The sequence below is a fragment of the Cyprinodon tularosa genome, unplaced genomic scaffold (assembly GCF_016077235.1).
Source record: "Cyprinodon tularosa strain WSP-4 unplaced genomic scaffold, ASM1607723v1 ctg42, whole genome shotgun sequence".
Lineage (NCBI taxonomy): Eukaryota > Metazoa > Chordata > Actinopteri > Cyprinodontiformes > Cyprinodontidae > Cyprinodon > Cyprinodon tularosa.
Window position 1 is genome coordinate 3,230,071 of NW_024039141.1, and position 18,858 is coordinate 3,248,928.

The following is an 18,858-nucleotide window of genomic DNA, read 5'->3' on the forward strand; positions in this document are numbered from 1 at the left end:
CAGATATGTCATCTGTTACCACTAATTCCTTGTATTTAAATCGATCTTAGCCCCAAATGACTGAATATATGATGTAAACTTTTTTGAATTTTGTTGCATACATCTTGTTTTCTAGATTTTTTTGGAAAGAGTGAAAATATAAACCCAGATTTAAACATTACAGTGTAGTAAAGTGAAATATCTAGAAATAAAACATTGTACTCTTTTTTTCTCACTGTTGTACAAAAACACCACGACCAAAGGTAGGAACAATTCGGCACAGCACAAACAAAAAGAGGAAAAAAGGTGATTTTTTGTCTTATTCCAAATTGTGTCAGTAGAATTTATGAGGGCATCACTTAATACTTTAATTAATAATTTTGTAGGTTATAAAATGGTAAACTCTGTTTTTAAATGCACACATTTTAGAAGACTGAGACAGCATGTGGAAAAGATATGCAAGACTGACTTTTTAACTACGGGAGAAAAAAGGAGAATTCTTCACCCGTGTCAACGGGGTCAGGTTTTTAGAGGACCCAAATGCGGCCGGAGGCTGAGGTGGTTTCTTGCAGATTTAACAGTTAGAGTGGTGGCAACAGAAGCATAAATCCAGGAATAACAAAGCAGGGAACACAGGAACCAGAACAAAGGGGAACACAGAGCTTCAGGAGGGAAAGAAGAGAATCTAAAAAAGAGTAACTGCACAGGAGGAATATATATGGCAAATAGGACAATGAATAGTGTAATTAACTGATGTTGAGCAGGTGCAAGTATCTAGAAGGAAGAAAATAAGAAAGCAATCAAAACTCTTTTTAATCTTATTTAGAGTGCTGTTTCCCCCTAGCATTAACTTTTGTTTAATAGATGTACGATCTTAATTTATTTCTTTTTTCTTGTCTTTCTTCCTTACTGTTTCTTGTTTTGCACAAAATGAGGACATTTACTTGACTGGTAAAAATGTGAATTTACACTTGTTGAAAATGTCTGTGAAAAATGGTTGTTATGAATACCTATAGTGCAATATGGTTGCTCTGTATTGTTCTTTGCAGAAACAAATAAAGTTGTATTAAAAAAATAAAAGTATCTAGAAGGGAGCTAAGGGAAAGGACAATGGCACAAGGGGGCAACAGAGAGAAACCAAAAAAATACAATGCTTAAATATAACTAGAAAACAACTTTGATGACTCTAAATGGAAATTTAAATGACTTAGAAAACATATAATGAGATAAGTCAAAATTTAACTGAAAGCGCCAAGGGGAAAACAGAAAAAAAAATAAAGATCAACAGATCAAGTCAACATGGATCACAGGCCTATAGCCCAAACCTGCTCCAGAGCTCATGTATATTATATGGATGGATTCTGTAGCAGCAGAAATTAAGTGACTGGACAGGAGAATCGTCACACTTCTTGAAGAAAACCAGCATACAATAGAAACTTTAGCATTGAAAACATTCTCAATGACAACCCCAATGAAAAGAAAACGCACCATGACTATCGAAGTCTACAGGAAAACCTTTAGTTTTCTCATGGGCTGAGTTTGACAACTTGTTTAAGTAAATATTATGATGGACATTATTGAAAATAAATTGGTGTATCATTCTTTCTTTCTTTGTATCAAATCTTTGTATCATCCATTCACTCATAATTTACAATCAAAATATGAAAAGCGACTTTTTTTTCAAACTAGTTTTATAAAAAAATAATATGGAGCTTTTTTATTTTGTAATTTCTCTGCTAAATTAATTTAGAAGAAAACATATAATGAGCCAATAAATGCATTTGTTTTAAACTTCACTTTGTTTTGTGAGATAGGGGTTTTAATTATAATAATAATAAATAATAAATTTTATTTCAAACGTGCCTTTCTTGACACTCAAGGTCACCGTACAAAAGAAAAAAACACAGTCGCAGAAACTAAGTCAAAACACAGAATTAAACCATTTAGTCTTATGACGCACAAGCTGGAAGTAAAAAGACAAAGGCGCAACATAGCACCTTACCAATTATAGCATTCAGTGGAAGCTCAGAAAGTATTTGCAAACACAGTCAGAACAATTTCAGACACTGGACCCCAAGATCTTAGAAAGAGAAAGGCTCTGCAGCTTCAAAACATTGTTGCTGCTGCTCTGCTAAAAAAGGAAAAGGGCTAAAAGGGAAAAAGTAACATGTTTTGGATTTCTATATTTTTGCACAGATCAGAAAAACCCTGTCTGATTGGAGCAAACACATCGTCACATGGAGCATCAAACTGCTCTGCCAACAGGTGCTTTCTCAGCTGTGTGCGTGTGGAATGGCAGGTCTGTAAGAGTTTCTATCACGGTTTAACTGTGGAAGTCAGGACTGATAAATAATTAGGGCCGCAACCTGTTCTTTTTCCTGTTGGATTATTTCTTCATTCACCCATAGAGGAGTTCGATTGGCTGTATAAGGGCATTTTGCAAGACCTTTTTAAAGAATATTATTAAACATTAAAACCCAAATACAACTTGTACATATATTAATGACTTTTCATTATTGAACTGATTTGATAGTGATTTAATTTTTTGAGGATTTCGTGTTTATCTAAACTTTAGGTTAAATATCAGTAAATAAACGTCCCAAAAAAACAACTTATTCTAATGTTTAGTGTTAAATGTTTATTTCTACAAACACACCTGCAGAAAAAAACACAATGGTAACAGCAATTTTTGTTTTGACTTTGCCAAGCAATCTTGCCTAACATCATGAGAAATTTTGATGAGAACGGTTTAAAACACTCAAGAAAAATAGAGCCAGAAGTCACAGGATCCCCATTTTTTCAGCCGTGAACAGTTCCGGAGTTTATAAAGAACTATGCCAAAGACTAAGACATTATGCTGACTGGTCAAAATATAGCAATTGGCATGTGATTACTGCCCGCACATTTGTCCAATCCCTCAGTTGTGTCTCTGTATGAAGTCTTCTTCAAGCTTAGTATGTATAAAAATTTACTTTTACAGAACAGTGAAATCCTTACACTGTAAAACATCATCAAAATGAAAAACCCAGTGATATTTTTCTTTCGAGGTGAGCAAGCAATTTACCATTCAATGCATAAGGTGCATTAGATCCACTATTACACATAAGAAGCTGTAGGATCTGCACAGATCTCTGCAGGCCAACAGAATAATGACCAGTTTATAAGAAGTTCAAACCTTCCAGAGGAGAGGAAGATGGCACCAATCAAGAAGCAACAGGATCCTCTTCAGCTTGTTCAGAAGGAGAGCCATCTACACCAAAATGACTGGTGCCTTCAAAAAGACCTGTAACTTCTATCAATTGTCCATCGTCCCTTCCCACCTCTAAGTAAAAAGATTAGGATGCACTACAGCTTTGACTCTGAACAGTGGGGATTTTTACATTGTTGGATTTGTATCCTTATAAGGTATAAACATAAGACCGCTTTAATGATTTACATTTACTTAATCTAATCCTTGTTTTTTTCCTCTGTCTTATCAATCACTTCTACTATCGATAGACACATTAATTTGTTTTTCATGGTCCTGATGAGGCATCAGTCAAGTTAATCCTGGAGATCAACTTAAGGTGATTTAAGGCCAATTTTGTTACTGTTTTCATGTCAAGAAGGTTCTGGTCTGAGACCATCACTACAATGAGATTTTAAGGTGGTTCAAGCTGTATTAACTGAAGCTGTGTGATAACTTTTGAACATTCTTCCAAACTTTTTTAATACTGATTTGTTTTGCTTCAGCTGATTTTAGGCACATCAATGCACTGATTTCTTCCATGTATTTACGGAGTCCTTGAATATTTTTATAGTCACCTACTGAGGTTGTAATTTATAGCTGTGTTTCCTCTGAATAGTTATGGTAACTTTTCTTGTTGTTTATTATAATCTGACTTAGGAGGATCATTTAGATAGTGAATAGGACTGACTTTAATTTCAACACTACCTGTGATCTTTGAGGTCTCTGACGTAAAATTACCAACAGAAACAGAAATAGTCCCTGTCCTTCAGCGAAGATTTAAACTTGAGCAATTTTATACCAGACAGGGGGACCCAATTTTCCAGACACTCTATTAAAAAAGATTGATCAACAGTGTTGAACGCTGTAACCAGGTCTCATAATACCAGCACTAGGGTTCTTCCACAGTCTGCCTTTAAGCAGATGTCATTGAATGCCTTAAAAAGGCCAGTTTCTGTTTTCTGGTGAGCAGAACGCCTTACTTGAAGGAATCAAAGTGACTGGTCATTGTCAGGCAGGTGTTTAACTGATGAAAGCTTTTTCAATGACCTTACTAATGAAGGTGTAACTGTATGTGATCTCTAGAATTCTTTGAAATGGGAACTGGCTTGCAGTATCTCTGCCTGCCCGTGTTTTTACTGGGCCACCTTTGGAGCCAGTTAACAATCTCCTTTTGTAAACTGATGAAAAAGACTGGAATTGCCTGGAAGCTTATTTATTTATTTAGTGGTGCAGAAAGAGTTAACATGTTCAGTCAAACCAACATTTGTAAGAGTATCCCATAGTTCTATCACACGTCTGTCTTCGGGATGTTAATGTCAAAGTCTCAGTCAATACTTAAACTTTAAATTTGGTGGTGAGGCCTTTTGTGATGAACAAAATCAAATTATTGCTCATTCCTCTTTTTAAGTCAATAAGGCAAGATGTTTCCTGATATAACATTTGATGGATACAGATTAAGTAAGTGCACTGCCAGCCTCTTTTAGTGTACACGTATACAGTGGATTATAAGGCACATGGTCAATGGCCTATTATCAAACTTTTTTTTATTTATAAGCCACACCGGAGGTCCAGGTCAACTTCTTGCTCCTTCCACCTCATTACCATTGAATAATGAATGTTTAGATCTCTTGTACTCTAGCTTCACTTTACCATGATCCACTGCGTGACTGATATTATTCAGTTAGAAGTCCATGTCTTAGGCATGTCTCTTAAAAGGTGCCGTTTTGGAGTCTTTATACAAACAGTGCAATATTATAGTGAAGCTCCGCACGCATTGCTCGGCCACACCACTCTGTTAGCCATAGTGCTGCAAGGGCTTTTTGTTTACCAAATGTATGTTTGATTTTAATTTGTTTTTGACACCAACTGGTTCTCTTGCATTGACAGAATGGCCATAAAAATATATTTTCATGCATTTTGTTTTGCAATCTCTTGTAACCTTAGCTGCAAAATTACACAAAACAACTTTTTATGTGAGAAAGTATGCTGGTTGTCTGTGATCAGCTTATTTCTGGAGGCTGAAGCAGAAAAATAAGGGATTACAGCAGAGGTAAAAAGGAATATATGTGTTTTTTTGTCAATCGTGTATTGCTGACATTAATGTCCACACAGTCAAAAACCAGATTGGGTATGGTAGCTCCTCCAATGTGTCCTTCCTTATAGATAAGTTGTTTCTAATCTCAGACTATTTATAAGATAACTCTTTTATTTTAGTCACATTGTACTTTGTCAGGAACTTTTACCCTCCCAAATAGAAGAGATAAACAGGACATCATGGGTTCCCAAAGGTACCACAGTACTAATTTAAGCTTTTTCGCTACACCTCAGCAATATTATGGTCAAACCAAAACAGCAGGCATCAGTAAGACAAAAAAGTCCAGTCACCCAACAGTATGGGGACTTTTCTTTTTATATAATTCAGTTCTACACAATTGCATCACTGATGCTGAAAGACATTTTGCAGAAATCCAAAGCAAGCCAGCAGCATTTTCTGTCTGGTCCTGGTCAAATTACCTTAAGTCACTCATAGCAACACAGTCACAATAACACCAAAGTGCAGCCATTTATTTACATTAAGCTGGAGGAACATAAACAAACATGCATACACTGCCTCGGTGGATTGATTCTTTCACCAGAGGAAATGGTCTTTGTTCTGTGGATGACACGAATGAAGAAGCTCAGCTTTATCACAAACTAAGCATATGTAAGCCTAAAGTACAGATTTGCCTCAGAGACTGTACTTTTCTGAACCTCCTCCCAATACTCTTGATGTTTCCCCTTTCTACAATTCATTTTAAACTCAATTTTCTAAAGAAGAGTTATCAAAGACAGCCCATACTGCGGATGCGTATCCGACTAAATCTCTGATTTGAACCCAGTGTGCTTCGACTGTGTGTTACGGGGTGTAAATAGCCTAATTAATAAATAATTAATAAGTGAATAACTTCTGGCAGACACTGAGCGGAGACATACTGTGTGACATCTGCTTTGTAGTTAGAAAGGCAATGTCCAAAAGAATCTTGTTTACTAAGCAGACATTGGTCTTTGGCAGGGAAACCTGTTAGTCAGGGGAGATGTTTTTGGGCCATGAACAATGTAATATCGCTGTTAAATATGTTATATGCAGCAGGCTTGAGGCATTTCTTTGTGCCTGAGGCCAAAATCACTTTGTTAGTCATCCAAAGATCCCTCCATCTTTTCAACAGCTTAAACAATTATGTCTGATACATTATTAATAATGACACCAGAGAGGAGTCACACTGTGTTTCTAAGGAAATTTTGTCACAATAGGTGTGATTTGATGATGACAGCGGTGCATCCTCACAAGCAAATATGAAGAGACAAGTTGATCCTCCTGCATTAGTCACAGTACGGCCACGTCTGATAGGGACACATTAGGTGCTCAGCTTAAGTGTGCATTAAATGAAAGTTTGATTTTCATTTATAGCTTTGCCTTTTAATTAAAATAAAACAAGATGACTACAAATTTTTTTTTAATGTATGGCTAAGATCAACAAAAGTTAATGGCTCTAGTAAAGATGTGTGACATAGGATTAATCTTACAATAACATGTGACAAAAGCAGATCTTTATTTAAGTACTTAAATTTAAAAGGGATATATTAGACAGTATTAAACAATTGTTCACTAAATAAAACAAGTAACACAAAAACTGGTTCCCCGACAACAGGTTCTTTAATAGGTATTCCATAATTTTGTGTTATTTATTTATTTTGGGTATAAAAAAAGAACACTATTCTAAGCTTATATTTTTAGCCAAATGGCCACTAGGGTTGACAATGACCCATAAATAATTTGCTCACAATGAGCAAAATGGTAAAGAAAGGAAAAAAAAAAACACTTCCAACCCTCCCTTTAAGAGAACTGCAGCCAGTTTGCTAAATTCCACTGGGTCTTAAACTGGAACTGTGTTGGTTGATTTTGATTAAGCTTTTTAACAACAGACACACCTGGTAGGTATTCAGTGTAGAAAAAGATTATTATTTTTTTATGTTTAAGATGGTGGTGTATCTGTCATAAGTCTGTGAATTTGTTGTACATCCTAAGACCATGTGAAACATCTTATAAGTGAAGGTTGTTACAAGCTTTTTTAAGTGCCATGTTATCATTAATAAACAAATTTCCCTATTGTCAGAAAATCATTAGTTATGACATTTTTTTGTTCTAAAACATGTTGCTAAATAAACCTAAAAATAGGTTCACTAGACAAAGTAAAGTTTTTGTTTTTTTTTCTTTGGGGTTACTTGTCTTCATCCTCTGACATGGGAGCTGGCTCGGAGCTCGTCTGCCTGGCTGTGTGTTTCCTGGACGGGGCCGCCTTTTACAGCTGCTTTTTGTATCTCTGCTTCTGTCACCTTGAACCCCAGTCGGCCTCGGCAGATGGCCGCTCACACTGAGCCTGGTTCTGCTGGAGGTTTCTTCTTGTTAAAAGGGAGTTTTTCCTCTCCACCGTCGCTACAAGCATGCTTAGTGTGAGGGATTGTATTTGAGTCAATTCAATCAACTGGTTTTCCTTAGATAGAAAACTCTGAATCCATTTCACTGTATGATCTGGTTGAACTGTAAAGTGCCTTGAGATGACTTGTGTTGTGAATTTGGCGCTATATAAATAAATTGAATTGAATTGAATTGAAATTCTTTGCCATCTTAAAGCTGCAGTCTGTAACATTGAGAAGAGAGCAGACTTCGACTGAAAATTTGAAGAAAAACAGGTTTCACGCCACTCCCCCACCCTCTCTGCTTCACTCATGCCCCACCTCCAAGCTCCACCCCTCTCACAGCATCTGCGCGGCTACCGCATGCGATTAGAAGGGGGGGGGCGGGATTCAGCGTGTGTGAGCTGTGATTGACACTCCATCAGACGCTCCTGATTGGTTGTTTTGACTCGTCCCGAATTATTCTCTCCAGATTGAAATACAGGCAGTAGGCGGGACCAATTGAAGCAGTTTTTTTCACAGGTTACATATCACATGTACTGCTGTCTGGGCATAGGGACAGTTTTAGCCAATATGACAAAAAGGTGATTTTTAAAAACTTACAGACTTCAGCTTTAACCTGGCCAGCCAGACTGATAATAGGCGTATCAGTCTGATAAAGTGCTGATAGAGCTTGACTTCAAAGGCGGGACTAACATCAGGTTTGAACCAATAAAATAACTCGAATTCGATCTTGAAGGGTGCGCCCAGCCACCCTGCGAGATCGGGTGTGGAGCTCAGTTAACCGGGAGGAGCGCGGAGTAGAGTTGTTGCTCCTCCACGTCAAAAGAGCCAGCTGAGGTGGCTTGGGCATCTGTTTCGGATGCCTCCAGGTCGCCTCCCTCGGGAGGTGTTCCAGGCATGTCCCATTGGGAGGAGGCCTCGTGGAAGGCCCAGGACAGGCTGGAGGAACTATGTCTCTGAGCTTGCCTGGTGTTGCTTTGAGGTCCGCCCAGGTCAGCTGGAGGAAGTGTGCATGGATCGGGAAGTCTGGGCATCTTTGCTTAGACTGCTTCCTCCATGACCCGATAAGTGGAAGAAAACGGATGGATGGATGAATGGATGCAAAGAATTCCCAGCAAGCGCTCTGTTTTTGGTTATTTTGTAGTCTGTGAAATATGTGTAGCTGTTGAAGAAACTCTCAAGCAAATGGTTTCTGCTAATTTTGCCTAAAATATGTGAGCATATGAGGTTTGCTCTCTATTGCGTTCTTAATTGATTTGCAAGATTGCTCCATTACAATTGTCAACTTTTTGTTAGTCTAGCAGAAAAGTGCAGCTACATTATGGGTAATTCTGGTGCTGAGAGTAACATATCGTAAAGCCCCACCTCCTGCTCTATGATTGGTCTCTCCAAATCTGATGGGAGTCAACACCGATATACGTACAGGCTGCTGAATTACCAAAACAGATTGTAAAAAACAAGTTATAGTTACAGATAACTCTCTTTGTAAGCTCCGAGACATTTTAGAAAAGACTAGGCACAGTCCTATAGGCAAAAGGAACATAAAGTACATAATACCCACAGATGGGTGGCTACCAGGGGCTGAGCTAGAATGAGGGCAAGGGCTGACTGGTCCCCCAGGTTTCACATTAGCGATTGAAATCTTATCTTCTTTTACATGTTCAATGTTAAATATTGAATGTTAATGTTAAATGTCATATATTCTTTGTACTGTATTTATTATTGACGACTTATTGTTACCAGTCCACCGCACTTTATGTCAGTCTGTAAAATGTCAGTCTTGTATATGTCTTGTCCTGGCATGGTATAGAGAGAAAACGTAATTTCATTTCCCTTGTATGTCTTTTGCATATGAAAGAAGTGACAATAAAGCTGACTTGATACTTGATACTTGACTTGAAATTTCACAGAACAAGATCAGTCCTATACAGTAGTTGATACTATGCGGACTAGGAAATAATGCAAAACATATACAAGTAAAAATACAGTAACTTTATTAAAACTGTACTTAAATGCAAACAAGATCCCCTGTGTAAAATGTGTCACTTTTTTGCAAGCAAAAGAAAATGCTCATGCTTCATTAAAAACAGGGTTATTTGTCTTTAACAGCTTTTAATTAAAGAAGCACCTTTATAGAAAATAAAGCAGCACAAAATTAAAAGATGTCAACATTGTTTACTTATATGGACCAATTTACTAAGCGATAATTCCCAGCAACTGTTATTTCAGGGTACTTTTCTGACATTCTAAATCTTTGAGAGATATCTGTGCTTTTAGTGATTTTCTTGTTCTTCTATTAGCTGCAGTTATTAGAGTTGTCTAAAGCTGATTATTTAACCCCATATTATCATCCTTCTTTGGTACACCAAACCCACTTACCTGTATTCTTCCCTACATCTATTAAGTGGCTCTGTGGTTTCCCTCCTCCTCAGAATGTGGTAGATCTTCTTCCCATTTCCTTTTTGCAATCTATCAGTTATCCCTAATATTTAATCATTTTAAATACCAGTCCCCAAACCAAGAGCCTGATCCTCTCTTTTTAGTGTAAGCAGTACCAGATAAAACTGATATCATATATTGACATTTGTTGTTAAAATACTACTAAGCATGTTTGCATGGTCAATATCCTAAACATTAAACTGAAACGGATACTGTCCACCTATTGACTACTACATGTAGTAATAAATGTCCATTCGGGTACAGCTAATGATGCTATTTTTACCATTAGGCTATGAGCTGTAACATTATGAAAAAAACAGCATGTTTTATACAATTACCCAAGAGAATATTCATAGTTTTTCTCTTAGCTCTAAAATGTTGTTTTACTTCCCCCTATTTGCTGAAAAGATTTAATGTTGAGTTTTTAAATGCAGACAGTTCAATCTTTTTATACAAAGTTTAGTTTGTAAAATAATTTAAGGACCAGTTTAGGCACAATTGAATTGTTGCTAGCACCACAAGAGGCCAATAGATTTAGCTCCTTGTTGGGATCTAATTACTAAACCAGCTGATTGATCACTCCTACTGCCTCTGGTGTTTGTCTTTTCTTTCACCTAGTATTCATTTTTACTCGGTAACATATATATTTCAAATGTAACTGGATAAAGTACTCATACACTTAGTCTTTCACTGTATCCAGGACCAGAGTGTGGACCAAAACACACAGGGTAGCCCTGCTGGTGTCCAACATGCACCAGGGACAGGTACAAACTGATGCTGGACCAAACCTTGCTTAGCTTGTACGTACGTCTACTGAATGCCTCCTAGTAAAGGGCCCCTGACTCATGGAACATCCATCACAAGGCAATGGAATGGACAAGGTAAAATGCCTTCTTAAGGGCCACAAAACATGTGTGGACCATTTGGGCAAACTCCAATGAACCCTGAAGCACCCTCCAGAGGGTGTAAAACTGATCTAATGTTCCAAAGCCAGGACAAAAGCCGTACTAAACCTCCTGAAGCTGAGGTTCGACAATCAGCCGTACTCTCCCCTCCAGCACCCTGGTATGCAGTGGGCCGCAAGTCTTTTGACAACATTAGTGACTTCAGCCTGGGTGATGAACGAATCCAGCTCCAAGTACATCCTCTCTTTTTCTGCCACATAAGGCAGAATAGATCCTCAAAGTATTCCTTCCACTGTCTAACAATAATCTCAAACAGTGTAAGCTGTTTTAAGACCACACCTTGAAGTCAGGCCTGGTTCCTCCTTGTGGGACTGGTTAGACTGAGAGAGTGATGTTAGACCATCCCCCACTGGACCCACCACCTATAGAGGAAACCATTAGGGACCACTGCAAAGATGAATTAGCAGTCAGAAGTGAAAGCCTCACTGACCGGATCCACAGACACTTAAACTGGGTAAAATATTTTAATCAAACTTTACTTAACCTCTTAACACCCACCTCGTTTTAAATAATCCTCGCTGTTCTGCATTCCCTAAATGGAAAAGCAAATAACCAAGGAAATGTGAGACCAAATTACATGTGTGATACATCATTTGACAGCTATCGACTTCTTGTTTCTGAAAATAGTTGAACAACTCAAACTCAAACCAAAGGGATAAATAAAGGATAATAAAGGATTATCAATTAAAGGCAGAAGAAAGAATAGCAGAAAAGGTCAGATGGTTAAAAGGATCACAAAGGCAGCAGGAGAAATTATCAATGAAAGAATTAGTGGAAATGAAAAAAATATTGATAACAAGACTAAGATTTGGACTTAAAGGACTTATTTTCGAAGATTTTAAAATACAAAAGCATAACACAAGGACATTGTGGTAAGAATATGCTTCATCTTTGTTACATTGTTTATAAAAAGAAAAATTAAAAGAATTAAAAGCACAAATCTTCTCTCTTTACTAAAATATAACTAATTTGAAATTCAGGAATTACAACTGCAAATGATTGTTTAAAAAACTAATTATTCTCAGGGTCTGTGGACACCCCTGGGATAGCATTTACCCTATCTGCCCTCCAACAATAAAAGACCAGCTCTGCAACTGGTTTCTACCACTTTTACCATTGTTGACACCAGAGGTCCAGACAAAAGTGTCCCTTTATAAAAACCCAATTAGTTTTCTACCAGGTTTGGGTATCATCAGCCCAGTAAAAACTGAAAGGATGGAAAAGAAAGCCCCTGGTGAACGAGGAGGATAAATCCAGCTAAAGCTGAAAAGAGGATAGCAAAAAAAGGGAGCTGGGAAAAAATGGATGTTTCCAGAGTCAGGAGTAATCCAATTAAATGCTTGAACTTCCCGTATTGAACCAAACAATTGTGATTTTCACAATAATCAGGAATTCAGTAACCATGTCATCATGATTTCCTTTAGATAAAGTTGAGGATGTTCAGGGTCTCTGCAGCAATAATGTACATCAAGTTTTATTAGCTTTTTGTTATTGTGTGTTAGAGCTCCCCTCTTTATTTTTTGTGAATCAATATTAAAGAAATCTAGGAGACATCAATCACATCAACTCAGTTTTAATTGGTGAAGTTAAATTCACATTTGCTCAAAATCAACCTTTAAGGGTGTGCAAACACTTTGATATTTTTTATCTTTGAACTCAGCTACAGCTTAATCTGTAAAACAAAACTGCTGTTTTTTTTTTTATTCTGATTTATTTTCCGGTATCTTAATCATGTAAAGCACTTTGCATTGTCTTTGTTCTGAATTGTGCTATACAAATACATTTGCATTGACTTGCCTTTGCCTTGCCTAAAAGTTCACAGTTCACAATGTCTGTTGTTACACTGTGTGGCCCAATGCTCAGATGCGATTGAGCTGCTCACACTGGACGTCCAAAAACCACACGTCGAGACTAAACCTGGCCTGATCCAAAACATTTTCGCATGACTGGAGAATCAGCCCAAAAATTTAAAAAACTCGTACAGTATGTGCCTGATTGAAGTACATACTATATCTGCATGATTAAAACGGCCAAATTATTTTTTTTTACAGTAATGAATGGGTTATTATAAGATATAATAAGATAGACTGTTTTTTGGAGAAATTCACATTGGCTTAATAGTCAAAAGAAGGTGCAAAAAGTGCATGGGGATACATACACATTATAAAATGCATCCACAGAGCAACCAAATGAACTCCAAATGAACCAAAATGAACAGCAGTGGGTTTCTGGACTGAGATTTCTGATGTATTTCCAGGGATCTGCTGTAACCACTCCTAAAGTTTGGGGTCACTGCACCAAATACCCCAATGACCATGGGTACCACTGATGCGTTGATCTTCCAGGTTTTCTCCAGCTCTTCAATGAACCCCTGGTATATATCTAGTTTCTCATGTTCCTTTTTCCTGATGTTGTAGTCACTTGGTATTGCTATGTCAACCACAACGGCTTTTCCTCTGCTTTTTGTCCACCACCACAATGTCCGGTTGGTTTGCCATTACCATTTGGTCCGTCTGTATCTGGAAGTCCCACAGGATCTTGGCTTGGTCATTCTCTGCCATTTTTGGGGTGTTTCCCACTTTGACCTTGGGGTTTCCAGGCCATACTCTGCACAGATGTTCCTGTACACTATTCCAGCCACTTGGTTATGGCGCTTTATGTAAGGTCTCCCTGTCAGCATCTTTCATCCTGCACTTGTCTTGTGTGGTAGATCTTGGCGCCTATTGCTCTCTCTCTCTCTCTCTCTCTCTCTCTCTATATATATATATAGATATATATATATATATCTATATATATATATATAGATATATATATATATAGATATATATATATATCTATATATATATATATCAGGGGTTGACGAGGCCCTTCGGGCAAGTGACTTTGACATTTCATTTGCCCAGAGACAATTTTTACTTGCCCAGTATAATGTTTGATAAATATAGTTCCTAATATTCATTTTTGTATATATATCGATGAAACCTGTTTGTTTTTTAAATGTTTTTTGTAATTCGGTATTTTTTAAGTTTACAGGTTCCTGGTGTGTATCTGGATGCGTCAGATAATGAACTCAAGCCTACATTACCGTGTTAACATGCTTTTCAATCCTTCCTGCACATTCTTTTCAAACTAAACTTTGCTTTAAACTGTTGTGTGCTTGGAAAAATATTAATTGTAATGTTAAAAAAAAAAAAAAAAAAACTTGACAGGTTAAAAACTTAAGATAAATCACAAGACAGAAGTTAATGTCACAAATGAATAACTTTTATATTAGAGTCATGGTATGTTTATACAAGATAATACTATTAATATAATGTGACTTTTCTAGAGAATCATTATACATAGTTATTTTATACAGTCTTTCCACATCATTGCAGAATTCCCTGACTTTTAACTGACTCAGGATTAGTTTTCCCTGACAAAATAAATGCAGAAACAAGACAATAATAATAACATAACAGGTCACCAATTTAACATGTTTAGCTCTATAACATTTAAATGCACCTCTCCAATGTCTAAGAGAAAAAAATTTTATGAACATTTTTTAATGCATGACCTGCTTCACTGTACAGAAGACTGCCATATGATAGAGCTTTCTAGCTTGTTTGTCGTTTTGGTAACTACATCAAAATTACCGCTAGGTGGACAAAAATCACGGCATCTGGCGGAAAATCACCTGGCTTTTTTAAATCATGTGACTTTTTCAAATCACGCGAGAATGTGTACAAAACAACAAAAATGGTGCCGGCAAAGCTTCTAGGTCGTTTTCATCGAATGTCGGTGATTTTAAAGTAATTTTGGGTGATAAATAATTTTTTTTGCTATTTGTACTCTCCAGACAATAAAAACTACTTGCCCCGGGCGATCGGGCAATGGTTAACCAATGGTTATTGTTATAATATAGGGTATTAAATATAAACAGTTTTTTTTCACAGGGTATTGAACATGATTGCACATTATGTCGTTTATTACGTATGCTGTGACATGTAGAAGGGTAAAATCTTTATCAAATGGCAATAACACAAGTGTGACTAAAAGTGTGTATTTAGCTGCAACTTTCTTATACAGTGAAATCTTAATAAGGCGGATAGGTTTTGAGAAAATTACACTTTCTTTACTTCAGCTAGGTGACCAGACATATGCAGTGACATGGTGTGTTGGGAAAGGAGGCCTACTGCATAAAGACCTTTACATCCCTCAGCTTAGAGCCTGCTTGCAATCGTGCATCCTCATTTATATTTATTTTGGAGTCTGCTGAACCACACAATACTCCTTAGAGATACAGTTTTCCCTATTTCTTCACAGTTGGTGATATTACCTTGAGTTTTATATCATCAATGTGGAGGAAAAGAGCCTATCTACCCACACTTTTCCATTAGAACAAGTGTCATTACTGTTTAATATTATTCAGCTCCCAGCAGATGTGTGTTTGGCGCCACCACTTTGAATTAGAGTATTACAGCATTCTGTAATGTGTCTGTCTGCACTTGAAACCACTGCGATCACAAAAAAGTGGACCACATGCAAACTCCTTGTGAACAGACATAATGTTTGGTACCTAGGCACTTTTTTCTGGCACTCATTCAAAAAAACTTCATACTGTAATTAATTATATGAGGAAACTTTTTAAAACCCCAATACATCTTAATCACTCCATTAGGTTTCTAACTGTTCCCTTTCTTTTGTAAAAAAAAATATAATTATGTAAACATTGCCTTACAACCTCTGCAGCTACTGGAATGGGCTGTGATTAAAAACTCTTTGAAGGTCAGGCGCACCTGTTTGAGAAATTATTAAGCTCTTGTTCCAGCTTTTTCAATGCAACCAATCCAGTGCAATAAAGAATATAAGAAAACAAAAATATTGTCTGCGGTCTCTCATATGTGCATCCGTGAGCATCAACATATAGATAAGATGACAGAAGCTTGCACACCTCTGCTTGTGTCTGTATTTGAGAGCATCAATGTGTGCGTGTTGAAAGAGCGAGTGAAGGTAGAGTAAAAGAGGGCTGTAGAGCCAAAAACCAATGACTGGTTTATCCATGTTAAGTCAGGCCAAGCTGTACCCAGGTGTATTTTCTTTAAGTCAGAAGGAAGCTGACCTTTGCATCAGGCTAAGCGTCTCGTGGCTTTCCTGGAGTAGCTCTAAGACACATGGCTAAACAACAGACCTTAGGCCTCATTTTGGGATGAATGTCTGTGTCTCCTGGTGTGTGTTAGTACGTGTTGGTGATCATGCACTGACCACATCTTGATAGCTGCGGCCTTTCCGGCATAATCTGGCTACAGCAAATGAACACATTCAGTGAGCTGCGCTCCCTGTAATTACTCTCCCACAGCTCGGACTGAAAGCTCAGTTTTTAGTTGTAAATGAAGCAGCCGTGATTGTTCCACAGCACAAGTACATCCAAGAACAATATGAAGTGAAAAAAAAATCACAAAAAGAGTGAAAAGTGGATATTAAAACAGCAGGGGGACTTGAAACATCGGCGATGGAATGCAAATACAGAGGGGCCAAAAAAAAAGAGAGAGAGAGGGAGAGAATTAATAAGCAGCTCTAGCAGCAACATGCATAATCCTTCACATGATATGGTGGAGCAGCATACAATATAAATGAACACAATTTGCTTGTAAACAAAAAAGGAGTCCTCATGCAATATCCAGTAGTGGCTTTTAAATATATGCAAGAGAAACCAGGAATTCCATATGTGTGTGTGTGTTATCACCACCAATTAAAAGAGTCTTTCATCAAGAGAGTGCCGTGCAATAAAAGGCTGGATTATCTCCTAAATGCTCAGGCAACAGGGACACTTTGCTCATTCAACTTATCACCATGACAACTCTTGTATGACATTTTTTAGTTCCTCTTCTTCCCTCTTTGGAATTCAACTCTCACTCAGTTAAATATTCCTTTCTGGCCAACAACTACAATCAAAGCACTTATTTCTGAGCTGTGTCATGTCTCCAGGAATACCACACTCTCTCTCTCACACACACACACACACACCCACATACATATATATATATATATATATATATATATATATATATATATATATATATATATATATATATATATATATATATATATATATATACATATATACATATATATATATATACATATATATATATATACATATATACATATATACATATATATATATACATATATACATATATATATATATACATATATATATATATATATATATATACATATATACATATATACATATATATATATATACATATATATATATATATACATATATATATATATATATATATATATATATATATATATATATATATATATTGATTAACGAGCTCCTCTGCAGAGCAAGTTGTGCAGCATTTAAGAGCAGCATTTAAAGGTCAGGGATTGAACAAGCTGAAATTATCAATTAGTTTAGAGATGAGTTCTGCAAAATACATACTATGCAGATACAAATTAAATATGCAAAGCTCTCTGCAAATATATATATATATATATATATATATATATATATATATATATATATATATATATATATATATATATATATATATATATATATATATATATATATATATATATATATATTAGGGTCAGGCTGGATCTCACCTTACTTGTTTTGCAGATAGGCAACAGAATACTTCTGCAAACTGAAATCGAATCCCCGAAATTTTATTTGCAAATTTAATAATTTGTCTTTAACTACTCAAGTGGGTCCTAGGTTAGATTTCTTAGGCAGAGCAATGACAGGGAGCCAGCGCGTCATCGCTTCATCTCCCGCAGAAGATGTCTTTGCGTTTATGCCCAAGTAACAAGTGCCTTCCACATTTCCACCACAGAGCATTGAATTTACCGCATCGACGCTGTGAGCGCGCCGTGAGACAAGTAACATACGAACATCTGGGTAAAAGCTGCATTTAGGGCATCAGTAAAAAGAACAAAATAAATCCTGTTTCTAACATGGAAAAGTCTGATAAGCCAGCGTTTATAGACTGTCCGTGCTTTGGCTGCGAGGCAGATTTTATGTTGCTTTGTGACCAAACTCTTACAGAAGGAGAGAAAAAAAAAGTAATATATTAAAATGCGAGTACCAATCTCTCCCCGCATCATACTGACTGGCTCAGCTCTGCACGCAGACACCACAAAGTATATAGGAAATGACTCACCTGCTTTTCCAAGGTGAACATTTCCCCATGTCTTTCTTAGAATTAAAAAGAAGCCGGGACTGATTGTCCGTCTCGGAGTCTTCACTTGCAGTTGTAGAGTGTGTACTCCAAATATCCTTGGAATTCTGTAAAGCTTATGTTTTTAGGGAATAACCTTCTTGCGGAGCGAACACGGCCCTCATTATCCTTCTCTAAAATTCACGGATTCCCATGCCATTAAGGCAATGTTCATATTATTTTTACTCCAGCGGGAAGCTCCCCTCCAAGTCCTGGTGCGTTTTGACGCTTTCGCCTTGACTCTTCTCTACGCGCGCATCGCGGGACCGCGCTGCGCTTTCCCGTGCGGACGTGTGCGGGAGCGCCAACTGGAGACGGATAAAGAGAGTTACTAGGTAACCAAGGGCACACTCATCATACATGAAAAGGAGCGGACGGTTTATGCCACCCAGCTATCCCCTGCCCATCTGCTCTGTCTGCTTTGACAACTCGTCAAATATAACCTTGTTTTATTAAGTCAAAGGGTCACTTTTTAGTGTCTTCTGCAGAAGAACCAATCCTGTGCTGAAGCAAAGTTTAAAATTTAGATTAAATTCTACAAAGATGACAGATCTAATCAAGACAGAGG

The 18,858-nt window shown here is 37.1% G+C and overlaps 1 protein-coding gene across 3 annotated transcripts in view; it reads right to left on the bottom strand.

The window, feature by feature from the left end:
* Positions 1–18,557, bottom strand: part of nlgn3a (neuroligin 3a) — a 277,721-nt gene extending 259,164 nt beyond the window's left edge. For 2 of the 3 annotated variants that reach the window (XM_038299167.1, XM_038299166.1), the window contains exon 1: positions 18,234–18,556. The gene's annotated coding sequence lies outside the window, so the exon portion shown is untranslated. Of the gene's footprint in view, positions 1–18,233 lie in introns of all 3 variants that reach the window. The other variant, XM_038299165.1, reaches the window with a different exon arrangement.
* Between the last annotated feature and the right edge of the window lie 301 nt (positions 18,558–18,858).